The sequence below is a fragment of the Bufo bufo genome, chromosome 6, assembly GCF_905171765.1.
Source record: "Bufo bufo chromosome 6, aBufBuf1.1, whole genome shotgun sequence".
NCBI classification, from domain to species: Eukaryota; Metazoa; Chordata; class Amphibia; order Anura; family Bufonidae; genus Bufo; species Bufo bufo.
Window position 1 is genome coordinate 388010883 of NC_053394.1, and position 27715 is coordinate 388038597.

At 41.1% G+C, this 27715-nt stretch overlaps 2 pseudogenes; one reads left to right on the forward strand and one right to left on the reverse strand.

Moving 5' to 3' along the window:
• LOC121003527 overlaps positions 1 to 27715 on the reverse strand; it is a 1246211-nt pseudogene that overhangs the window by 464217 nt on the left and 754279 nt on the right.
• On the forward strand, positions 6578 to 13655 carry LOC121004238 (annotated as a pseudogene).

Sequence of the window (27715 nt, forward strand, 5' to 3'; positions counted from 1 at the left end):
TTCATGAGAGACCTCCTGCAAGATGCTCTTGAACCGCTACGCCGAGATTTGTCTGAAATTAAAAAAGACATGCGTCAGATGAATTCCAAAATGGAGGCGCTAGAGGCGACACAGCAGGTTATCATCACCTTCAATGAACAAGTCTCACACAGCATAGATGAAGCACAGGCGCACGTGAACTACCTATACTCCCTGATAGAAGACCAGGATAACAGGGGAAGAAGGAACAATATCCGTTTAAAAGGGATCCCTGAATCGGTGTCGCAGGAAATCTTGAAGCAGGAGGTGGTCCAACTATTCGGCCGCCTGGTGACCGATCGCCAACCGGAGGACTTTGAATTAGATAGAGTCCACAGAGCCCTGCGTCCAGCACCGAGACCACAAGACCCTCCGAGGGATGTTATATGTCGGCTCAACAAGTTCGCCGTAAAGGAGGACATTTTGTCTGCAGCACGCAACAACAGAAATATTGAGATTGAGGGATCCACAGTGTCAATATATCATGATCTGTCGCCGATGACCCTTAGAAAAAGGAGACACCTAAAACCCTTTCTGGACATTCTTATTCAGAAAAAATTGTCCTAAAGGTGGCTACATCCGTTTGGCTTACTAATTAATACGCCGCTGCGCAAGCAAGTAATAAGAAGCCATGCTGACCTTTTAAGAGTCTGTGAGGTTATGGACATACAAGGATTGGACATTCCTGACTGGTGCCCGGCTCAAAATATGGCAAACTTACCTGAACTGCCGGTGCAGGAATCCTGGCAAACCATCGTACCAAAGAAACAGCGTCCCCAGAGGACCAGGAAACTTCCCACCTGAAGGAGAACATAAAAGTCATGGACTTTGCATAACCTATGATTGAGTAATGTGCGGTTTTTATTCTCATTTTCTATATGCATAATGCTCATTACTTATACTGATGTCCTCTGCTCTGATCGCGTTTCCATTTTCTGTTTTCTATCCTCCTTCCTTATCTCAATTTTTCCTCAAAAAAGTATGAGATGTAACATCCTGAAGGTGAACAATGTACGATTCTTTATTCTTTATTTTCTTTACTTTGCTTTCTTTATCTTTAATTTCATACAGTCCAGGGAAACTTCTATTAACTAGTCTAAATATACAACCCTACGTACTAAATATTAAAAGTACAGCATAAGTTTATGATATAAAAGGGATTTGTGGCTTATGTAAACGATTGCCTCTTTAACGTCTTCAAAAGATTTTACAGCCCAAATTGTGGGCTCATAGGGTTTGAAGGTCGTATATGGTAGACCCTCCTCCTTTGGTCTATACATGTTAAATCTCTGGAGTCTGTCCACTGAAATTTCGTGGATATGCCTCCTGAGATGGTATTCAATTGTTATCTATTTTGTTTCCCCTATAGTTTTCTATCCTTCCCACCCCTTTTTTCCTGATCTTTCCCCTCCACCTCCACAAAAGAAGCAGCCTACTTCGTTGGGACAGGTATTTCAACTAGCTGGAATGGTAAGTCTTATCTATTATGACTGATTTACAGGTGTGCTCATATAATGTAAGAGGCTTGAACGCTCCTAGTAAAAGAACTCAAATATTTCACTATCTGCACCAGTTGAAAGTACACACAGCACTACTGCAAGAGACTATCACATATGCTGTTTAATCAATGGTTTCATGGTCCATCTATGTCATCGGCGTCTAGGGGGGTCAGCATAGCAATACACAAAAGTATACCCTTTATTTGTCAAGATACCTTGGGAGACGATGATGGCAGATATATTTTTATAAAGGGTCTGATTGGGAATATTTACGCTCCTAACTCGGCCCAGGCGGATTGGTTGGTGGAGACTATTGCAAAATTTGGCAAATATGCAGATGGTACTGTTTTTCTAGGAGGCGACTTCAATGTTGCATTGACTCCTACCTTAGACTCCTCCTCTGGTCTGTCTGCGCTTACTAGGTCGTCTCTGAACAAGATTAAGTCAGCAATTTCCTCACTAGGGTTGACAGATTCCTGGAGGATGATGCACGCTGCTGAAAAAGATTGCACATATTATTCAGCTGCTCATAAATCTTATCAGCGTTTGGATTATATATTCCTCGATATAAGATCATTGCAGAATTGTGTGGCGTCAACAATTGGAAGTATTCTTTTATCAGATCATGCATGGAGATTAAATGAAACACTGTTGAATAGCGCTAATATTCCCAAAATAGTGGAAAAGTTGGAAGAATACTTTCAATTGAATGACAGAGAGATAATATATCCCCAATACTTCTTTGGGATGCCCACAAGTCAGTGATACGGGGACAGCTAATAGCCCTGGGTTCTTATATTAAAAAACAAAAGCAGGTTATAGTTGAAGAACTCGCAGCAGAGATTGCCAAACTTGAAAAACAACCTAAATCACAATTAAAAGGGGACGTCTTGGCACACCTGGACACCTTACGCACAGAAATGAAAAATATACTAAATGCCAATACGGCTAAATTATTTCTATCCACGCAATGCAAATACTACGCCCATGGAAATAAAGCGTCAAAATTATTATTGTCCCAGGTGAAAAAAAGGAAAGTGAAGTCTTTTATATCCCACATCAAGTCTACGAATGCACAGACGGTTAGTAAAACAGACCTGATTGCTGAACAATTTTGCAAGTTTTATAGTCAACTTTATAATCTAAGGGAGAAACAATCCCCTGCACAACATACAGAAAGAAGTCATCTGATAGATGACTGGTTAAAAACCATAAATTTGCCGTCCCTCAAAATAGAACAAGTTGCTGGCTTGAATTCTATTTTCACTCTAGACGAATTACAAAAAGCACTAAAAGAATCTCCCCTCCATAAAAGCCCCGGACCAGATGGTTTACCAGTGGCCTACTATATGAACTTTAATGATACTCTGCTACCATATCTATTGAAAGTCTGCAACGCTGTAAGAGATGGGGCAGAGTTTACAAGAGATATGCTATCAGCCCAGGTGACTATTATACCCAAGCCTGGGAAAGACCACTCGTTATGTGCCAGCTATAGGCCAATCTCATTACTCAACAATGATTTAAAATTATATGCTAAGTTACTAGCTAATAGACTTAAAAAGTATTTGCCAGAACTTATATCCCCCGAACAAGTAGGATTCATACCCACTAGAGAAGGGAAGAATAACATTATTAGGATTATCCACCTTATGCAATGGGCGAAAACACAAAACATCCCCTTAGCGATTCTCAGTATGGATGCGGAAAAGGCGTTCGACAGGGTGGACTGGTTATTTATGACTAAAGCCTTGGCGAAATATGGCATCCCGGATTCCTTTATCGCCGCTGTCATGGCAATGTATAACTCACCTACTGCTAGGATCCTGGTTAATGGTACGCTATCTCCTATGTTCAGAATATCCAATGGTACGAGACAGGGTTGCCCTCTCTCTACATTGTTGTTTGTATTAGTTATTGAAACCCTCTTGCAGTCCTTTCGACAACATGAGGAGATAGCAGGGCTATCTGTGGGATCCTCAGTTCATCAGACGGCAGCTTTCGCTGACGACGTACTGCTGTTGATATCCAACCCTATAATTGCCTTTCCAGCCATCATGTCGACGCTTAAAACTTTTTCTGATTTGTCAAATTTTTCAGTAAATTTGACCAAATCTGTCATGTTATATATGTCTGTGAAGCCCAGTGATTTAGAAATCCTTAAAAAAACGACACCTTTTGAATGGACGACAAATCACATTACCTTTTTAGGGATAAAACTCACCCCAGATTTCTCCCGCTTATATCAAGAAAACTTTGTACCCCTCCCGAAACGCCTAGAAGATATTATTAGCTCATGGGATATCCCGTATGTCTCCTGGTTCGGGCGCAGGACTCTAATCAAAACTATTCTTTTGCCTACCATCCTGTACTACATCCAGACTCTCCCGATACCCATCCCCAAATCATTTTTAAAAAAAATACAGGATATTATGTCGAGATTCCTTTGGGGTGGGAGAAGGGCGCGTATACATTTTAAACAAATTACCCAACATCCTATCAAGGGTGGACTGGGGATCCCAGATGTATATCACTATCACAAGGCGGTGTTATGCCTCAGGTGTTTGGAGTGGCTAAGACCACATTCAGATCGATTAGATCTAACAGTGGAACAAGACATGTCGATCATCCCATTACGAGCATTCCTATTTATGGATAACTCCCAAGCCTCCAAAAATATTAGAACCCAGAGTTCAATTACTAAATACACACTGAATATGTGGGCAAAGTCTAATTGGAGATCTACTTTGACACCTAATTACCCGATATTAATGCAAATTAGGGATGTCTTTTTTCAAGCATCCACTGACTTTCTGCAGACTCTTCCGGAAAGCGTGAAACAATGTGTATCTCCGTTATTAGCCATTTGCCCGGATAATGATATTCCTTCAGCATTAGATCTTTATAAACACCCATTGATGAAGGACTGCTCTCCATTCCATATCAACTATTGCATCCAACATATAAGGAAGTATCTGACACGTTTACCCACATTGGTAGTCCATTCCTCATTTGAAAAACTAGTTATACAGATTAAAGACCCAAGAGGGAAAATCTCCAAACTGTATGAGAATTTAATGTCTTCATCTAAGATAAGCAATCCAACTTTTCTACAACAATGGGCAATCCGATTTACATATCGAGTTTTCCCCAGTAGAGAGGAGACACGCTTTGCTCTCCCCGACTAAGGTGTCCAGGTGTGTCAAGGTACAAGAAAATAGTTATAAAGTCCTAACTAGGTGGTATTTTACACCTAAAAGGCTCCACCGTATGTTTCCCTCGTAGTACTACCAGCCAATTGTGTTGGAGATGTAACAAAGAACTGGGCACTCATGCACACATTTGGTGGTCTTGTGACAAAGTAACACCCTTTTGGCAAGCAGTGTGTGGAGTTTTATCAAAAATGAGTGGGACACACATCCCTGTGACTCCGAAACTTTGCCTGTTTGGTTTGTATAATGATATAAAGGGTCCAAAGAACATAAGAATCTTGTGTGCGGCTTTGCTGGCCTCAGCTAGACTCCTCATTGCGACATATTGGAAACAACAGGAAATACCTTCAATCCAGAAATGGATTGTTAAATGTGACCAGATATGTAGGCTTGAGCAGATTAGGACTCTGGATCCCCGCTTAAATTTGAGACCATTTGGAACCCCTGGAGATCTTATAGACGATTTATTCTGGATTAATTACGTTAAAATAAAAATATACTTAGTATACTTGAATAACGGCCCTTGCATGATGATGAGCGGATCTGAGTACATATGGATGAGACTTACAGACAATAAAACCACAGCATCCGACTGTCCTTAACATGTTGATGTTATATTTATAAAGAGCGAATACCTTATGCATCACTTATCTGCTTCACCCCCTTTCCCCCCCCCCTTTTTTATGTTTCCTTTATCTATTCCCCCCCCCCCCCCCCACCTACCTGTTTATGTCTAATATCTTTTTTTTATGTGGTTACTTATAAGTTTACTACATGTGGTGATCAGCACCACGTGATTGAATACGTTACGTAAAGATTGATTCTGTCCGAAATGTTTGTTTACATGATTATTGACAATGTCATAGAAATATCCCTGATACACATTTTATCATCTTGTATCTGTATCTTATTTGATCTGAACGGATATGTATGTATCTATTGTATCAAACTGTCAGTATGTTTGTTTTATTTGCTGACAAAACAATAAAAAGAGTTTTAAAACAGACATATAATGGGGAGGGTGGGGCCCTATCTAAAGTTTGCCCTGGGGCCCTTACAACTCTAGTTACACCACTGTGTCCTTATACTATAGACAGTGATGATCTAGTGGTGATAGATAATCAGTTCTCACCTCTCCTGTGTTCTCCCCTGTCTTTATACTAGGTACAGTATCTTCATGCCTGCAGTCATCCCAAAACTTCTAGATAGAACAGGAAGACAGCATTAAAGGGTTTGTTCAGGAATAAGTAACTTTTTACATGTGTCCGCAGCCTCTACTATGGAAAGAGTCATATGTACCTGCTACCCTTAGCTCCGGTTATGCACGCTGGCTCCATTATGTCCATCTTCCAGTAAATGTTGTTTGCTTTCTCCCTGGCACAGGCATGGTCACCTGCTTTACTGCAGCCAATGACTGACTTCAGTGGTGATGTGTCTGCAGCAGAGCAGATGATTATGCCCATTCCGAGGAGGTAAATAGAAAGAACTTTGGCTTACCAGCTTCACAGCACTGGGGCGACCAGCAAGGGCAACAGGTGCACAAACAATGTAATGTTATATACACACAATGCAATGTTAGGGATGGAATATAAGGGCTGCTCTCCCTGCATTAAAAACTGGTTGGAATAATGAAGCAATCAGATTGGATTTATACAGGAGACCTGCAGATATTTGGGTCAGATAACTCCTGCTGTCCGGTCGTTTTTGGTCGTCTTTTCAGGTCATATAAAACCTTCCACGCGACTTCTCCAACCGTCTGATGACTTCTACAATATTTCTTTCACAGCTTGTGAATCCGGGTGAAGATCTGAACAATATTAATCCTACAGAGACATATGTGAAGGGTGATGAGCAGAGTACAGAGGACATTCCTACAGATAACCGCCCAGGTGAGTAGTGACCACTAAGTAAAGCAGAGAAGACTCACAGATTCTACTCCTTCACTGGATGATACAATTTATGTTACATTTTTTCAGCGTTATATTCACCGATTCAGCTAAAATTCTAATTAAATATGGATGGAAATGTGACAGCGTTATAGGTGATATACAGTATGTATATGATACATATAGTCCATCCTCAGGAGAGGTCATTAATATCAGATCGGCGGCGGATTCAACTCCCGGCAGCCTTGTCGGTCAGATGTAAGGAGAGGACACCGTGCTCTGCGCGCTCTTAGGCCTCTTCCTGGCCATGCAATGTGACGTTCATCGGTCATATGGCCTAGGCACAGATTAGTCCAATTCGAGTGAAAGGGTCTGAGCTGCAATGCCAAGCACAGCTACTATTCAACAGGCGGCACTGTGCCCGGTAAGCTGTGAGGAGGCTTTGTATTAACTGGAGCTCCGGTGAGCACTGAGGCTTCCTCAGACAGCTGATTGGTGGGGGTGCAGGGACCGGACCCCCGTTGATATTGATGACTTATGCTGAGGAAAATCTTGGAGAACCCCTTTAATGATCTGCAAATGATAAGAAACGAAAACAAAATATACAAAACATCTCGCTTTATTCAGTATTGAGTATGAGAGCCACGTGCATAAATACATTCACTTACACGCCTTGGCATCCTACCAATGAGGTTACTAATGATTGTCTGAGGAATGTTCTGCCATGCTGAATGCATTTGGGCAAGCAAATCATCAAGATCTGTTTCTGGTACCTACAGTATCCCACAAAAGTCAGTCCACCCCTCAGATTTTTGTAAATATTTTATTCTATCTATTTATGGGACAACCCTGAAAATCTGACACTTTGATACAATATAAAGTAGTCAGTGTACGGCTTGTATAACGGTGTAAACTTGGTGTTTCCTCAAAATAACTCAACACACCGCCACTAATGTCTGAACCGCTGGCAACAAAAGTGAGTACACCCCTAAGTGAGAATGGCCAAATTGTGCCCAAAGTGTCAATATTTAGTGTGGCCACCATTATTTTCCAGCACTGCCTTAACTCTCTTGGGCATGGAGTTCACTAAAGCTTCACAGGTTGCCACTTGAATCCTCTTCCACTCCTCCATGACAGCATACGTCTATTTTAAAAAGACAACCTCTGGATATGGAGCTGAGCATGTGCACTTACCTTCTTCGGTCAACCATGACGAGGCCTGTTCTGTGTGGAACCTGTCTTCTTAAACCGCTGTATGGTCTTGGCCACTATGCTGCAGCTTGCAATTGCTGATTATCTGGTACCCTACACCAGGTGCTTATCCACGTCCTCCTCATTGGACATCCTCCTATCCCCAACAAAAACAGAGCAGATTGTTGCTTCCACTTCTTCTACCTCCTTTTATATGTGCAAACTGAAGCATTGCCATGTTGTCTTAAAGCTGATGAGCTTGGGCAAGAGAAGCTACATAGACCAGTTGGTAATCTGCATCAAGCAGCAAGTTTCCTTCTGGATTTCTCTCCTCCATCTACAACTGGACAACGTGGTTGGTGACAATGGCAGGAACATTGTGGCTGCACTTCATTTGGGGGAAATAACACATGTTTCCTGCATGGCACACATCATGAATTTATGGGGCATCAATTTGTGAAAAAGTAACGTGGCTTGCAGATGGTGTTGGTCATGTCCAGGGGACTATCCAGCCATTCTTATGTGGCTAAAAAGGCCCTTCTGAATGTAAATGACAAAATGGTCTGCCTTTGTACCGTTTGCATTCCACCTTACATATGCTGAAGCGTTGCTATGAGCAGCGTAAAGAGATTAATGATTTACATAATACATGAGACCACCACAGCAGAGCATATGTTATTTTGAGCGCCGGCAGTGGCAGCTCATCAGGGCCATGTGTAGCATCCTCAACCCCTTCGAATAGGCCACCAGAGTAGGGACCAGCATTAACATGGCATCACCCTGATATTTATATTTGAGCAAATGCTCACAGTGATGCAACAAGGACTAGAGGAAGAACAACAACCTCCACAGCTTTCTGGGGATCCTGTAGCTGATAGGAACCTGGACGGATGAAGTCGCATAAAGGAGGAAGTGAAGAAGGAGAAGTTTGTGGTGCAGGGAGACATGGAGTTTTTAACCCAGACACAGCTAGGGAAGGAGGTTGGCGCTCGGTATGATAGATATGCTGATGATGATGATGACGACGATGACATTGGCCATGACCAACCATTGCAGTGGAGTCTTAAAAAACTGGGTCCTCGGGCATGCTGGTGAACATGACAAACTGCATGCTTGGTTGCCTACATGCTGGCAAGCATATGGTTAGCATCAAGCAAAGTGATGATTACTGGATAGCCGTACTTTTAGATCATTGCAATCAAAGCAAAAAAGGGTAGAATGTTTTACTGATACCTGTCACCTGTATTTCTGTCCAGGAGTCCCATCTCCAGCCTGGCTGTGGTGCTACCCCTACAATAAGGCCTCTTTCACACGGGCGAGATTTCTGCGCGGGTGCAATGCGTGAGGTGAACGCATTGCACCCGCACTGAATCCGGACCCATTCATTTCTATGGGGCTGTGCACATGAGCGGTGATTTTCACGCATCACTTCTGCGTTTTTCACGCAACGCAGGCCCCATAGAAGTGAATAGGGCTGCGTGAAATTCGCAAGAATCCGCAAGCAAGTGCAGATGCGGTGCGATTTTCACACATGGTTGCTAGGAGATGATCGGGATGGGACCCGATCATTATTATTTTCTCTTATAACATGGTTATAAGGGAAAATAATAGCATTCTTAATACAGAATGCTTAGTAAAATAGGGCTGGAAGGGTTAAAAAAAAATATATAATAATTTAACTCGCCTTAATCCACTTGTTCCCGCAGCACGACTTCTCTTCTTTGCTGTGCAGGAGTAAAACGACCTGTGTTGACGTCACTGCACTCATCACATGGTTGTGATGGATCATGTGATGAGCGCAGTGATATCATCAAAGGTCCTTTTACCAAGGTCCTGAAGAAAGAAGAGACGCCGGGCTGCGCGAACAAGTGGATTAAGGTGAGTTAAATAATTTTTTTTAAACCCCTCCAGCCCTATTTTACTTGTGTATTAAGAATGCTATTATTTTCCTTTATAACCATGTTATAAGGGGAAAAAATACAATCTACACAACACCTAACCCAAACCCGAACTTCTGTGAAGAAGTTCGGGTCTGGGTACCAAACATGCCGATTTTGCTCACACGCGTGCAAAACGCATTAAAATGTTTTGCACTCGTGCGGAAAAATTGCACATTTTCCCGCGACGCACCCGCATCTTATCCGGCCCAAATCCATGATGCCCGTGTAAAAGAGGCTCAAGTCTTAGAAGGCACAGCAGCAACCAATTTAGTTTTCTTAATGTGATGGAAGTTTTTTTAAGTGCTGTGCCAACCTGACGCATATCAGCTAAAGGACAAGCATTGCCTGAACAACCGGGTTCAGTCGTACCTGGACTGTGCCCTTTCTTCTGCACATAGCCTGTCCTCTGACTTCATGCACTTCTGGGAGGGAGATTAGAACACAGTGGCTGGAACTGGCCCAGTTTGATATGTGTACTGTCTTGTCCAGCCTCCAGTGGAGGGTATTCAGTGTGGCAGGTGGCATCGTCACACACCTCCAGCTGATGCCAAGGAGTAGATCTGCCAGAGAGTCATACACAGATTATCAGGCCAGTGGGAGCAGATTCAATTCTAGACAAATGTATTTGTTCTCTCTTCTCACTGATTCTTCAGAATTACACCTGAAATGTATTTCAAGAACTTGCATCATCTCAAGTGATATACTTTTCATAATCTTTGTTTGGTGTGTACAGTATTTATGAGTCGCAAGCACTTAAAGGAGTTGTCTCATCTGAGACAATGGGGGCATATCACTAGGATATGCCCCCATTGTCTGATAGCTGCAACCCCCACTTATATCGAGAACGGAGCGGGCCAAAGTGGTGGTTGGAGGACTCTGGTCTGGTACCAGGCAATAGGGGCATATCCTAGCGAAATGCCTCCATTGTCTCAGATGAGACAACCCCTTTAATATAAATGCACGAAAAAAAGAAGACATTATGGTGTGGGCCATGCAGTTTGTTTACTTGACAGTGACAGGACTGAGATTAGGAGAGACCTCTGTGTGCACAGTGTCCTAGCTGCAGTGATGATGTTCGGGTCACAGGATTATTCTTTGGCGCTATATGTAGTTGTTTAATCTGGAAAGGCTGCAGGATAAGGCTACATTCACACAACAGTGAAAAATAGCACACAGCAGTTTTTAGAATTGAAGTCAATGGCGCTATTCATTTAGCAATTTTTTTTTAAGGCAAGTGAATAGTGATTGTGAGAAATAGGACATGTTCTATTTGTGGCCGTTTTCACTGCCAGATGGACCCCATGTAAATCAATAGGACTATTTTTAATGGCCATTTACACAGGAGAGCATCCATGTAATGGCCGTTTATTATGGGTACACTAGTGGAAAATGGCCTTTTAGGGGTTAAAATAAAAATAAATTGCCTTATCCGCTTGCACACACAAGACAGTCCCTCTTGGTCCTGAAGGACCTGTGCTACCAATGTGATGACATCACTATGCTCTCCCAGCATTATGGCTTAGGAGCGCATGGTGACATCATCCCACTGAGAGTGTAGGTCCTTTAGCACCAAATGAAGAGCGACTTTTCTCTACATGTGCAAGTGGATGAGAGGAGTAATTTTTTTTTTCCCCCATAAAAACAAAACCCTGCACATTATTAACATTATTAATTATTACAGATGGTAGCCACCCTTGGGAACATTATTACTAACTGGGGCCACTATGTATTACATTATGTATACTGCAGGGGTTGGTAATTAAAAAATAAAATAAAAATCATCTAAATCATCCTGAGATAATGGCCATTAAAAATGAATGCAAAACGTCCAGACAACCATGAAAGGGATGCAAAAATTGTTGAAAAATTGCCCTTTTTTTTTCACGCGTGAATGTAGCCTTAAGAGGTCATACAAAAAAGGCTCACCACTGAACACCAGATATTTGCCTGCTGCTGGGAAGAGCATGATGTGCTCGGTATTACTTTAACTTTATTCACAGTACAGGAGCTTCACTGATGTAAAGGGGTTAATAAGGGACAGCACTACTGCAGGGGGCACACAAAAGGGGGCATAACTACTGTATGGGGGCTCTTAGGGGGCATGACTACTGTTTGGAGAATTCAAGAGGACATTCTACTGATTGGGGGCACTTAGGGAGCATCAGTACTGTGAAGAGGGTAGTAAGGGGGAATTCCACTGTGAAAGGGACACTGAGGGGAGATAACTATTGTGTGGGGTGCTAAGAGGAGATTCGTCGCCTCTTGTCCAGTGCTAGGAAATGTTTTATTTATATATCTTTTTAAATGACTGATTGGGTTGCAGGGAAGTTGCTCAAGGTGGGAGCCAGCGTTTTCTAGTTATGCCCCTCGGTCTACTATTAGATTGTGGTCTGTTTGGCCACCACTATTTTAGTCAATAGATACTTGAATTTTGTGCTATGCCTTGTATTTTCTGTGGATTTTTTTTATTGGAAAAGTTATAAAATTTCAATGCAATTTTAATGTTATTTATGAATAATAAAATGTGTTTCATTCTTGGCAGATGACTGTACCAGGAACTTAGAGAAACATTTGGTATCTTCAGATTTTGAAGTAGATGATTGTGGTATCACACGAGATGCATTTGAAGAGCATGCCAATATGCAAGATACACCCTCATCCAATCATAGCAACAATGCATCATTTGATTCTTTTAAACAGGTCCGATCTTCTGATTCATCACACACTGTAACACAGAATAAAAGTCACAGAAGAGGTGCTAAACATCAAACAGGTTACGTAAAAGAGAAGCCATTTTCATGTTCAGAATGTGGTAACTGTTTTAGATTTAAATCAGAACTCGTTGTACATCTGAGAATTCACACAGGGGAGAAGCCATTTTCATGTTCAGAATGTGGGAAATGTTTTAACCGTAAATCAGGTCTTGTTATACATCAGAGAAATCACACAGGCGAGAAGCCATTTTTATGTTCAGAATGTCAGAAATGTTTTCACAATAAATCAGAACTTGTTATACATCAGAGAAATCACACAGGAGAGAAGCCATATCCATGTTCAGAATGCGGTGAATGTTTTAACCAGAAATCTGATCTTGTTGTACATCAGAGAGTTCACACAGGGGAGAAGCCATTTTCATGTTCAGAATGTGGGAAATGTTTTAACCGTAAATCAAATCTTAATACACATCTGAGAATTCACACAGGGGAGAAGCCATTTTCATGTCCAGAATGTGGGAAATTTTTTAAGCATAAATCAGCTCTTGTTGTACATCAGAGAAATCACACAGGAGAGAAGCCATTTTCATGTTCAGAATGTGGGAAATGTTTTAACAGGAAATCAGGTCTTGTTATACATCAGAGAAATCACACAGGAGAGAAGCCATTTTCATGTTCAGAATGTGGGAAATGTTTTAAGATGAAATCAGAACTTGTTATACATGAGAGAATTCACACAGGGGAGAAGGCATTTATTTCATGTTCAGAATGTGGGAAATGTTTTAACCGTAAATCAAATCTTGATAAACATCAGAAAATTCACACAGTAGAGAAGCCATTTTCATGTTCAGAATGTGGTAAATGTTTTAGATTTAAATCAGATCTTGTTAAACATCTGAGAATTCACACAGGGGAGAAGCCATTTTCATGTTCAGAATGTGGGAAATGTTTTAAGCAGATATCAGCTCTTCTTATACATCAGAGAATTCACACAGGGGAGAATCCGTTTTCATGTTTAAAATGTGGTAAATGTTTTAAGATGAAATCAGCTCTTGTTATACATCAGAGAATTCACACAGGGGAGAAGCCATTTTTATGTTCAAAATGTGATATGTGTTTCAACCATAAATCATCTCTTGTTAAACATCAAAAAACCCACATATAAGAGAAGCCATCTTCATGCTTAGCCCGTTAGTGACCACCCTTATGTGTTTTTATGGTGGTCACTTAACTGGCTTTATTCCTTCAGATACTCCTTTTTACAGGGAGATAAAACAGCGCCTTGCTTTCAGTTACCAGAGGTAGCTGAGGGCTTGCAGCGATGATTGGGACCGATGTGAGAGCTCCCCAAACAAACACCGTCTCCTGTATTGAATGAATATTGGTAATCAAAAGACAGATCCAGTTAAAAGTAAAACTATATATATTTTTATATATATATATATATATATATATATATACAGTTGCAAGAAAAAGTATGTGAACCCTTTGGAATGATATGGATTTCTGCACAAATTGGTAATAAAATGTGATCTGATCTTCATCTTAGTCACGACAATCACAGTCTGCTTAAACTAATAACACACAAATAATTAAATGTTACCATGTTTTTATTGAACACACCATGTAAACATTCACAGTGCAGTTGGAAAAAGTATGTGAACACTTGGATTTAATAACTGGTTGAACCTCCTTTGGCAGCAATAACTTCAACCAAACATTTCTTGTAGTTGCAGATCAGACGTTCACAAAGGTCAGGAGTAATTATTGACCATTCCTCTTTACAGAACTGTTTCAGTTCAGCAATATTCTTGGGATGTCTGGTGTGAATCGCTTTCTTGAGGTCATGCCACAGTATCTCAATCGGGTTGAGGTCAGGACTCTGACTGGGCCACTCCAGAAGGAGTATTTTCTTCTGTTTAAGCTATTCTGTTGTTGATTTACTTCTATGCTTTGGGTCGTTGTCCTGTTGCAACACCCATCTTCTGTTGAGCTTCAGGTGGTGGACAGGTGGCCTTAAGTTCTCCTGCAAAATGTCTTGATAAACTTGGGAATTCATTTTTCCTTCGATGATAGCAATCCGTCCAGGCCCTGACGTAGCAAAGCAGCCCCAAACCATGATGTTCCCACCACCATACTTCACAGTTAGGATGAGGTTTTGATGTTGGTGTGGTGTACCTCTTTTTCTCCAAACAGCTCAACTTTGGTTTCATCTGTCCACAGAATATTTTGCCAGTACTGCTGTGGAACATCCAGGTGCTCTTGTGCAAACTGTAAACGTGCAGCAATGTTTTTTTTGGACAGCAGTGGCTTCCTCTGTGGTATCCTCCCATGAAATCCATTCTTGTTTAGTGTTTTACGTATCGTAGATTTGCTAATAGGAATGTTAGCATATGCCAGAGACTTTTGTAAGTCTTTAGCTGACACTCTAGGATTCTTCTTCACCTCATTGAGCAGTCTGCGCTGTGCTCTTGCAGTCATCTTTACAGGACGGCCACTCCTAGGGAGAGTAGCAGGAGTGCTGAGCTTTCTACATTTATAGACAATTTGTCTTACCGTGGACTGAACAATAAGGCTTTTGGAGATATTTTTATAACACTTTCCAGCTTTATGCAAGTCAACAATTCTTAATCGTAGGTCTTCTGAGAGCTCTTTTGTGCGAGGCATCATTCACATCAGGCAATGCTTCTTGTGAAAAGCAAACCCAGAACTGGTGTGTGTTTTTTATAGGGCAGGGCAGCTGTAACCAACACCTCCAATATCATCTCATTGATTGGACTCCAGTTGGCTGACACCTCACTCCAATTAGCTCTTGGAGATGTCATTAGTCTAGGTGTTCACATACTTTTTCCACCTGCACTGTGAATGTTTACATGGTGTGTTCAATAAAAACATGGTAACATTTAATTATTTGTGTGTTATAAGTTTAAGCAGACTTTGATTGTCTATTGTTGTGACTTAGATGAAGATCAGATCACATTTTATGACCAATTTGTGCAGAAATCCATATCATTCCAAAGGGTTTACATACTTTTTCTTGCAACTGTATGTATATATATATATATATATATATATATATATATATACACACTGCTCAAAAAAAATAAAGGGAACACTTAAACAACACAATGTAACTCCAAGTCAATCACACTTCTGTGAAATCAAACTGTCCACTTAGGAAACAACACTGAGTGACAATCAATTTCACATGCTGTTGTGCAAATGGGATAGACAACAGGTGGAAATTATAGGCAATTAGCAAGACACCCCCAATAAAGGAGTGGTTCTGCAGGTGGTGACCACAGACACTTCTCAGTTCCTATGCTTCCTGGCTGATGTTTTGGTCACTTTTGAATGCTGGCGGTTCTTTCACTCTAGTGGTAGCATGAGACGGAGTCTACAACCCACACAAGTGCCTCAGGTAGTGCAGCTTATCCAGGATGGCACATCAATGCGAGCTGTGGCAAGAAGGTTTGCTGTGTCTGTCAGCGTAGTGTCCAGAGCATGGAGGCGCTACCAGGAGACAGGCCAGTACATCAGGAGACGTGGAGGAGGCCGTAGGAGGGCAACAACCCAGCAGCAGGACCGCTACCTCCGCCTTTGTGCAAGGAGGAACAGGAGGAGCACTGCCAGAGCCCTGCAAAATGACCTCCAGCAGGCCACAAATGTGCATGTGTCTGCTCAAACGGTCAGAAACAGACTCCATGAGGGTGATATGAGGGCCCGACGTCCACAGGTGGGGGTTGTGCTTACAGCCCAAAACCGTGCAGGACGTTTGGCATTTGCCAGAGAACACCAAGATTGGCAAATTCGCCACTGGCGCCCTGTGCTCTTCACAGATGAAAGCAGGTTCACACTGAGCACATGTGACAGACGTGACAGAGTCTGGAGACGCCGTGGAGAACGTTCTGCTGCCTGCAACATCCTCCAGCATGACCGGTTTGGCATTGGGTCAGTTATGGTGTGGGGTGCCATTTCTTTGGAGGGCCGCACAGCCCTCCATGTGCTCGCCAGAGGTAGCCTGACTGCCATTAGGTACCGAGATGAGATCCTCAGACCCCTTGTGAGACCATATGCTGGTGCGGTTGGCCCTGGGTTCCTCCTAATGCAAGACAATGCTAGACCTCATGTGGCTGGAGTGTGTCAGCAGTTCCTGCAAGATGAAGGCATTGATGCTATGGACTGGCCCGCCCGTTCCCCAGACCTGAATCCAATTGAGCACATCTGGGACATCATGTCTCGCTCTATCCACCAACGTCACGTTGCACCACAGACTGTCCAGGAGTTGGCAGATGCTTTAGTTAAGGTCTGGGAGGAGATCCCTCAGGAGACCGTCCGCCACCTCATCAGGAGCATGCACAGGCGTTGTAGGGAGGTCATACAGGCACATGGAGGCCACACACACTACTGAGTCTCATTTTGACTTGTTTTAAGGACATTACATCAAAGTTGGATCAGCCTGTAGTGTGTTTTTCCACTTTAATTTTGAGTGTGACTCCAAATCCAGACCTCCATGGGTTAAAAAATTTGATTTTAATTTTTTTTATTTTTGTGTGATTTTGTTGTCAGCACATTCAACTATGTAGAGAACAAAGTATTTCAGAAGAATATTTAATTAATTCAGATCTAGGATGTGTTATTTTTGTGTTCCCTTTATTTTTTTGAGCAGTGTGTGTGTGTATATATATATATATATATATATATATATAATCTCCTCTAAACTAAAAATGTTTGAGAGAAAAAAAAAAACAAAAACAAAACCCTAGTTTCTCAAAGGGACCACCCTGCCTGTGATCGGTATAGGGACCCTCCATTCCTGTAAAACTGCAAATACAGGGGCCTATATGTGAAAGTCCAAAAAATAGAGATGGATTCCCACAAGAGCTGGTGTCCAGACATGTGGAAAAAGTTATTTGCAGTCAAATGGCCGATAGCATGTAACATAGTTTATAAGGCTGAAAAAATACATCTGTCTATCCAGTTCAGCCTGTTATCCTGCAAGTTGATCCAGAGGAAGGCAAAAAAAAATGGTGAGGTAGAAGCCAATTTTTCCCACTTTAGGGGGAAAAAATTTGTTCCCGACTCCAATAAGGCAATCAGAATAACTCCCTGGATCAACGACCCCTCTCTAGTAGCTATAGCCTGTAATAATATTACACTCCAGAAATACATCCAGGCCCCTTTTGAACTCTTTTATTGTACTCACCATCACCACCTCCTCAGGCAGAGAGCTCCATAGTCTCACTGCTCTTACCGTAAAGAATCCTCTTCTATGTTTGTGTACAAACCTTCTTTCCTCCAGACGCAGTGGATGTCCCCTAGTCACTGTCCTGGTGATAAATAGATGATAGGAGAGATCTCTGTACTGACCCCTGACATATTTATACATAGTTATTAGATCTGCCCTCAGTCATCTTTTTTCTAAAGTTAATAACCCTAATTTTGATAATCTTTCTGGGTACTGTAGTCAACCCATTTCAGTTATTACTTTAGTTGCCCTCCTGTGAACCCTCTTCAGCTCTGCTATGTCTGCCTTGTTCACAGGAGCCCAGAACTGTACACAGTACTCCATGTGTGGTCTGACTAGTGACTTGTAAAGTGGTAGGACTATGTTCTCATCATGGGCATATATGCCCCTTTTGATGCAACCCATTATCTAGTTGCCCCTGGCAGCAGCTGCCTGACACTGGTTTTTACAGCTTAGTTTGCTGTTTATTAAAATTCCTAGGTTCTTTTTCCATGTCAGTGTTACCGAGTGTTTTACCATTTAGGATGTACCGGTGACTTGAATTATTCCTCCCCATGTGCATAACCTTACATTTGTCAGTGTTAAACCTCATCTGCCGCTTCTCTGCCCAAGCGTCCAATCTATCCAGATCCCTCTGTAGCAGTATACTGTCCTCTTCTGTGTTAATTACTTTACACAGTTTAGTGTCATCTGCAAAAAATTTTATTTTACTGTGCAAGCCTTCTACAAGATCATTAATAAATATATTGAACACCAATATGGCCAAACTATATGTATAAAGAAATAGGCAAAGTATCGGAAACGAAGATGTGGGAGCGGTACGGTCTTAATAGGATGGCTCATTTATTTTCTAATAATACCCTAAAGGAATTTGCACAACTACAACAGGAATTTAATATACCACATAAATCCTTTTATTTATATTTACAGCTCATACATGCAATACAAGCACAAGAAAAACAAGAAAGTATTGTTCAGGCACCAAAACATAGTATTATTGACTCCACCACAACACAGGGGAGCACAAATTGGGTGATATCTCTCCACTACAAGACCCTGATGGAAATGCAACATAAAAATAGGCCATTAGGATTGTATGGAAAATGGAAGTCTGATATTGGAGATCTGACTGAGGACTTATGGGATGAAGTAATGCAGAACTTTCAAACTATAGCAGTGAGCGAAGCACAGCAGGTATCACAACTGTACTTGATGTACAGGGTTCTGTTAAAAAAAGATGGGATACAAAACTGATGACTGTTGCCCAAGATGTAATCAGCATAATGCAGACCTAATTCATCTAATATGGAATTGTCCACAACTTAGGAGATACTGTATAGAAAGTGTGGAATTGATAAATACTGTGTTTCAAACAAATATAGATGCTACACCACTAACGTGTTTTAGGATGTGTCAAAGTATAGCCAGGAATGGCGAAGAAAAAATAAACGGCCATTATGCATATTTTATACCAAGCTAGAAAAAGTATTGCACAGCACTGGATTGACCCACAGCCGCCAACACTGCAAGAGCTAGTAAATAGGGTACATACCTTGATGAGGTTAGAAAGATATGTCTATCAGAAGAGATGATCGGTCAAAAAATTTGAGAAAATATGGTTCTCGTGGTTAAGATATTGCAACACTATTTAAAAGTATAATGGTTAAAGGGTTTCTACCACCTCATTTTGGCCTAATTAGCTCTCAGACACTAGCGATCTGCTAGTGTCTGATCTACCTAACAATGCTATTCTCAGACCTGTGTGTGGATCCGTTTCACTAAAAAAATGAACTTTTATTAATATGCTAATGAGCCTCTATGGGGGCGTCTTCGGCGCAGGCGCAGTGGAGATGTCTGTGCAGGGAGCGGTCAGACATTCACTGCGCCTGCGCCGAATACAGACGCGCACGGTGCAGGCGCGAGAATTCGTCCGCTGGCTCAGATGGAGGATGGCATTCAAGAGGAGATTGGCGGGCTTAACGGACGAGCGGGGCGGCATACAATGTGAGTAGACCGAGCCTCTAGGTGCTGAAAAGACGCCCCCATAGCACCTAGAATTTTTTATTCCCCTAATGTGAGGAAAATTGGCTTCTACCTCACAGTTTTTTTTTTTGCCTTCCTCTGGATCAACTTGCAGGATGACAGGCCGAACTGGATGGACAAATGTCTTTTTTCGGCCTTATGTACTATGTTACTATGTTAATCTGTACACCCTGACCAAAATGTACCTGTAGATAAACCCAACAAGTGGGGTCCCCGCCACCCCTGTATTTGTAGAAGGCATGTGGTTTGCTCATCTCGCATGAATTTACCAGTGGGGGAATCCTTGGTTATTTTCTTCTTTGTATGTCCCACCAGCTCTGGATTTTTCAGTTTTATAATTGAAGATGACATGATATAAAATATATTCCTTGGATATGTTGAATTTGTGACCATTTTGAGTTAATAAATTTGAGTTAAGAGTTTGTGTGTTAACCCTGCTACATCTGTACTTCTAGGAGTAATGACGATAGCTCGGATCGGGGGGGGGGGGTAGTGATCCTTTACTGTTTCTATGGATGGTTTTGGACGCTGCCCCTTAATATATTCTGTCGGTGATTGCTTGTTTTGTGCACATAGTGGTTTCTACCTTGCCAGGCAGGGCCATTATGCCGCACAAGCTTCACTTGCCACATTTGGATGCCCCATTTATAAAGAAAATTGCAAATTAAAAAAAATGTGTAAATGTCCCACCTGCCAAATTGTATTTTAAAAGTATCAAAATATTTCATAACATACAAATGAGAATAAAATAGAAAAACAGTCCACACCTGCCAAAACCGTCAGCATAGTCGGCCTTTTCACTTGAAACAAAAAATAATAATATGAAAATGACCAAAACAGGGAACCAATTTTAACCATTTATTATGGTGTTAATTTGCATATTTAAATAATAAGCAACTGGAGTTTGAAATAAAACTGAAATTTTTTTTTAAAAAAATCTCTAGAAGCATATTAATAAAGAACCTCTATGTGACATGTAAAAACAATAGCAAAACTTTGGTGGGTGCACAATAAGTAAAACTGATGGACCATTAAATTGCCACATGCTCTAAATGACAATAATGCGTATGTCATTAAAGGGGTTTTCCAGTAATGTGATCTCGATGGCCTGTTGTCAGGATAGACCATAAGTATCAGATTGGTGGGGGGATCTGACACCTGGCACCCCCACCAATCAGCTGGTCTACAGTAGCTCTGGCACCAGAACTCCACAGATCCATCCTGTGCCTTAGACGGAGATGGTGACCAATCTCTTCAGTTAAAGCAGCTCCTACATAACCAGATTCATCCACTACACCATGTTGGAAATGTTTTTGAAATTCATATCATTTTAAGGGTTAACAAAGTGATTTTTGTAAAGACTGTTGACTTGGGTAATAAAGCACAACTGCAGAGAACATCTGGGTCAACAGTTTATAGAACATCCTGCCTCATCATCCTGTCATATTCTATAGAAATATCCTGTTATATGTTCTATGCAAAGTATCAACTAACCTGCCTAGTTACAGCGATTATTATTATATAGCTTATTTCTTTATTGCTTACATAAGGAACCGTATATAAAGCCTGGACTCCTAGTATAATCAGACAACTGCTTAGCAGAGCTTGACAACATTGTATTGTGTGTTATTTGGTTGTTTCACTGTCGGCAGGAAATAAAGATTGCCTACCTTCTGATTCAGATGACTTCGTTCCTCAATTGATAGATATTTAAAATAAAACTAAGCAGATGGAAATATATTTCTGATAAAGATTTTGAATATATATATGGAAAGACAGAGAAGGCAAGAAGGGGGGAGGGGTGGCCCTGTATGTGAAAGATAACATAAAATCTAATTTGATACAAGTTAGTGAGAACAATTTAGAGTCAGTTTGGGTTACCTTGCAGCTTGATAATCATAAGGTAACTCGTGTAGGTGTGATATATAGACCACCTAGCCAAGTCAAAGAATTAGATGATCTACTAGTTGAGGAAATAGCTAAAATGACATTGAAGGGGGAAGTTATCATTATGGGAGACTTCAATCTTCCAGATGTAAACTGGAAAACCAAAATAGCTAGTTCTGCCAGGAGTACAGATATTCTAAATTCCCTACTGGGATTATCTCTACAGCAAGTAGTTGAGGAGCCAACCCGGAAGGAGGCCATTTTAGATTTAGTATTCACAAATGGGAATTTGGTATCTGATATTACTGTATGGGAAAGCTTGGGATCTAGTGATCACCAGTCAGTGTGGTTTACTATAAGTACAGTGACTGAGTCACACCACAAAAAAAAAAAAGTTTTAGATTTTAGAAAAACTGACTTTTCTAAAATTAGATTAGTGGTATATGAGATTGGAACAGTTTCATTGGAGTCCAGGAGAAATGGGACTACTGAAAAGAGGCACTATTGAAGGCAACAGAAAATTGCATTAGGCTTGTCAGTAAAAGAAAAAAAAGGAAGAGACCACTCTGGTACTCAGCAGAAGTGGCCAAAATCATTAAAAACAAAAAGATAGCATTTAGGAATTATAAAAAAAAACGAGGATGACAGGCAAATTTATAAGATTAGGCAGAGAGAGGCCAAACAAGTTATAAGAGCTTCTAAAGCACAGGCAGAAGAGAAATTAGCTCAGTGAGGGAAAAAAAGGCGATAAGGCTTTCTTCAGATACATAAATGAAAAAAAGAAACTAAAACAAGGAATCACCAAATTAAAAACAAAAGGAAAGGAAGGTATATGGAAGAAGATAAAGAACTAGCTGACTGCCTCAATGAATACTTCTGTTCAGTTTTTACAAAGGAAAATGAAGGAAGAGGACGTCAGTTAGGAAGGAAGACTAATGAATCTTTTGATGCATGTGTCTTTACAGAGGAAGAGGTTCTAAGTCAGCTGTCTAAAATTAATACAAATAAGTCACAGGGGCCTGATGGGATACACCCAAAGCTATTAAAAGAGCTCAGCGGTGAACTAGCAAAACCATTAACAGATTTATTTAACCAATCACTGGCAACAGGAGTCGTCCCAGAAGATTGGAAATTAGCAAATGTTGTGCCCATTCACAAAAAAGGGAGTAGGGAGGAATCGGGGAACTATAGGCCAGTAAGCCTGACATCAATAGTGGGGAAACTAATGGAAACCATACTTAAGGAGAGGATTGTGGAACATCTAAAATCCCATGGATTGAAAGAAGAAAAACCGCATGGGTTTACTTCAGGGAGATCATGTCAAACTAATTTATAGATTTTTTTGATTGGGTGACTAAAATAATAGATGGAGGAGGTGCAGTAGACATCGCTTATCTAGACTTTAGTAAGGCTTTTGATACTGTCCCACATAAAAGGCTTATCAATAAATTGCAGTCATTGGGCTTGGACTCCCATATTGTTGAATGGATTAGGCAGTGGCTGAGGGACAGGCAACAGAGGGTTGTAGTCAACGGAGTATATTCAGACCAAGGTCTTGTTACCAGTGGGGTACCTCAGGGATCTGTTCTGGGACCCGTATTGTTTAATATCTTTATCAGCGAAATTGCAGACGGCCTCGATGGTAAGGTGTGTCTTTTTGCGGATGACACAAAGATTTGTAACAGGGTTGATGTTCCTGGAGGGATACACCAAATGGAGAAGGATTTAGGAAAACTAGAGGAATGGTCAAAAATCTGGCAACTAAAATTTAATGTTGATAAGTGCAAGATAATGCACCTGGGGCGTAAAAACCCAAGAGCAGAATATAAAATCAGTGATACAGTCCTAACCTCAGTATCTGAAGAAAGGGATTTAGGGGTCATTATTTCAGAAGACTTAAAGGTAGGCAGACAATGTCATAGAGCAGCAGGAAATGCTAGCATAATGCTTGGGTGTATAGGGAGAGGAATTACCAGTAGAAAGAGGGAGGTGCTCATGCCGCTCTACAGAGCACTAGTGCGACCTCATTTGGAGTATTGTGCGCAGTACTGGAGACCATATCTCCAGAAGGATATTGATACTTTGGAGAGAGTTCAGAGAAGAGCTACTAAACTGGTACATGGATTGCAGGATAAAACTTACCAGGAAAGATTAAAGGACCTTAACATGTATAGCTTGGAAGAAAGACGAGACAGAGGGGATATGATAGAAACTTTTAAATATATAAAGGGAATCAACAAGGTAAAAGAGGAGAAAATATTTAAAAGTAGAAAAATTGCTACAAGAGGACATAGTTTTAAATTAGAGGGGCAAAGGTTTAAAAGTAATATCAGGAAGTATTACTTTACTGAGAGAGTAGTGGATGCATGGAATAGCCTTCCTGCAGAAGTGGTAGCTGCAAATACAGTGAAGGAGTTTAAGCATGCATGGGATAGTGTAAAGGGGGAATAATAATCATTAATATACTTATGCAAATATCAATAATTAACATGCATAAATGGGAGGAGCCGTCTATTGTGACTCCGCCCATTTATACCTTTGAATAACAATAATACAATACTTTTACTATACTTTGCCTTACGCTAATCACTAAGCTAGCTGCATGCGCCTTACTAAACTAACTATCGCTAATAACTACGTTACACAGATAGTTATAAATAAAACAGTATTTATAACACTTAAGCACGCAATACACTAACAATACAGTACTATAAATACAGTCCTAAACTACACTACACGTTCCCAAATTCCACCCATAAACTAACTATACAGTTCACACATACACACACGTATTAACAGCCCACCCCACCTGACTAATTCTATCCCTAAGAGTAGTAGGATTCGGGTAAGGGGAACTAAAGGGTAGGGATCCAGCAATGCAAGGGTTAATACCTTGCAAGTGCATAGGGTGGTGAGTTATGGGCAAGGGGTTGTAGGGGTATGGGTATAGTTAGTGGGACATGGTCTGCAGGGATAGGGATTGCAATGGGATGTGTTGGTGGCAGGGAAGGGGTTGGATATAGGGGGTATGTGAGGGGTAGGTAGGGCTACACAGGTAGATACTTAATCCTTTTCCAGGTGGTCATCATGGAGCTGCTCTCTCCCATGTGTCTCCGATTATAGTCTGGTTGCAAGAGCCGCACCTCTGTCCGGTTTGGGGTTTTATAGCCCAAAAGCAACCCCCTCCTCCTTCCTCAGGCATGTGACATCATAGTGTGCCTTCCTACAATCCCAAGAGTCCTCCCCCCCTAGTCCCAAAAATGCTGGGAGTAATGGGCATGGAGTTTAGCCATAGGGCATAGGTGTGGAAAACAGGTTATGATGTCTCTGGTTAGAAGGCCCCCTCACAAACGGTGCCAGAGAGTCTGATTGTATGGTGCCTGAACAAAAGGGGACTAGATGCTAATCAGCTGTTATCCTACAGGCTATCAGCAGAAGTTTTTCTCTAAACAACTCTGTTGATAAGAGTTGGAATTGCATATATACATAGTACATATTACATATATATATCCACAGATGCTTGGGGCACATCTATAAACACATACACATACAAAACCGGGGGTATGAATGGGCAGCAATAAGCCCACATACATACTGTCATGCTGACATAAGTGTATATACATAGACACGTGTGCAATACATACACACATATCTATATATACACACACCCTTGCATATATCTGGGGCATCACATACAGGGGACATGCATATGTCCCCACTTGCCATACAGGGCCAATATATACACGGTCATACAGGAAATATATACTAACTATAAGGGGGCACATGTGTATATATATATATATATATATATATATATATATATAAGGGACATAAAGGGGGCACATTTTCCCCACAGGGGCCACATATTTCCCACAGGGGCCACCATGAGCCCCTGTGGGCCACTAAGGGCAGATGTGCGCAGATGCTGGGTACATCTGCGCACATCATCCTATAAAGTGACCATTAATGCATGCATAGATATAATATAGGGCCAGGGGCTATCCATAGTATTTAGTATATTGGGCAGACTAGATGGGCCAAATGGTTCTTATCTGCCGACACATTCTATGTTTCTATGTGGAGTTAGGATTTAATGCCTGCCCATTTGCTGAGTTGAAGGGAATTGGCAGAGGAAACAGGCTCCAATGTTGGCCCTGCTTCAAAGCAGACCCTGTGGTTACATGTCACACTCGGCTCAGACAAGCTGGCAGCTCAGCTCCACTGATGGGGGGCTGAGTTGGTAAACAACTATAAAGAAACTCCCCAGACATGGAACCGGGAGTTCATAAGAAATGGTGAACTGCCCGTACATCTCATAAATACACCGTTGACATTTTTGAGACCCTGGGACCGAGATGGACGTTCTCCCGGTCTGTGCAGGACAGAGGGGATTGTCTTTCTCTGAAGGGAGGTCAGGGGGTGTCATGTTTGGAAGGACCTAGAAACTCGCTGTCCTCACTGCCTCCCATGTGATTACAGCTAAGGATTATATAATCCAAGAATTCTACAAGATTACAACTTTAACCTCTTTCAGACACAGGATGTACCGGTATGCCCTGATGTCCAGGTACTTAAGGACACAGGTATTTCCGATCACCGGCGGGCGGTGATCGGAACAAGGTTCCTGCTCAAATCATTGAGCAGGCACCTTGGGTCAATGCGCGGGGAAGGGGGGGGTCCGAAGTATTGGAATGCATTGTAAAGGATTAGACCCCCAAAAGTTGAAGTCCCGAAGTGGGACTAAAAAAAAAGTGGAAAAAAAAGTTTTCTTCCCCAAAAATGTAAAGTTTCAAGTAAAAATAAACAAAAACGTCATTTTCCCCAAATAAAGTTAAAAAAAAAATGGTAAAAAATAGGGGGAAAAAAAAAGTTGACATATATCGCCGAGTCCGTATCTACCGGCTCTATAAAAATATCATATGACCTAACCCCTCAGATGAACACCATAAAAAATAAAAACTGTGCTAAATAAACCATTTTTTGTCACCTTACATCACAAAAAGTGTAATAGCAAGCGATCAAAAAGTCATATGCACCCAGAAATAGTGCCAATCAAACCGTCATCTCATCCCGCAAAAATCATACCCTACCCAAGATAATCGCCCAAAAACTGAAAAAACTATGTCTCTCAGACTATGGAAACACTAAAACATGATTTCTTTTGTTTCAAAAATGAAATCATTCTGTAAAACATAGTATACATATTAGGTATCGCCGCGTCAGTGACAACCTGGTCTATAAATATACCACATGATCTAACCTGTTAGATGAATGTTGTAAATAACAAAAAATAAAAACTGTGCCAAAACAGCTATTTCTTGTTACCTTGCCTCACAAAAAGTGTAATATAGAGCAACCAAAAATCATATGTACCCTAAAATACTACCAACAAAACTGCCACCCTACCACGTAGTTTCTAAAATGGGGTCAGTTTTTTGGAGTTTCTACTCTAGAGGTGCATCAGGGGGGCTTCAAATGGGACATGGTGTCAAAAAACCAGTCCAGCAAAATCTGCCTTCCAAAAACCATATGGCATTCCTTTCCTTTTGCACCCTGCCGTGTGCCCGTACAGCGGTTTACGACCACATATGAGGTGTTTCTGTAAACTACAGAATCAGAGCCATGAATATTGAGTTTTGTTTGTTTGTTAACCCTTGCTTTGTAACTGGAAAAAAATTATTAAAATGGAAAATCTGCCAAAAAAGTGAAATTATGAAATTGTATGTCTATTTTCCATTAATTCTTGTGGAACACCTAAAGGGTTAACAAAGTTTGTAAAATCAGATTTGAATACCTTGAGGGGTGTAGTTTCTAGAATGGGGTCATTTTTGGGTGGTTTCTATTATGTAAGCCTAACAAAGTTACTTCAGATCTGAACTGGTCCTTTGAAAAGTGGGTTTTTGAAAATTTATGAAAAATTTCAAGATTTGCTTCTAAACTTCTAAGCCTTGTAACATCCCCAAAAAATAAAATGTCATTCCCAAAATGATCCAAACATGAAGTAGACATATGGGGAATGTAAATTAATAACTATTTTTGGAGGTATTACTATGTATTATAGAAGTAGAGAAATTGAA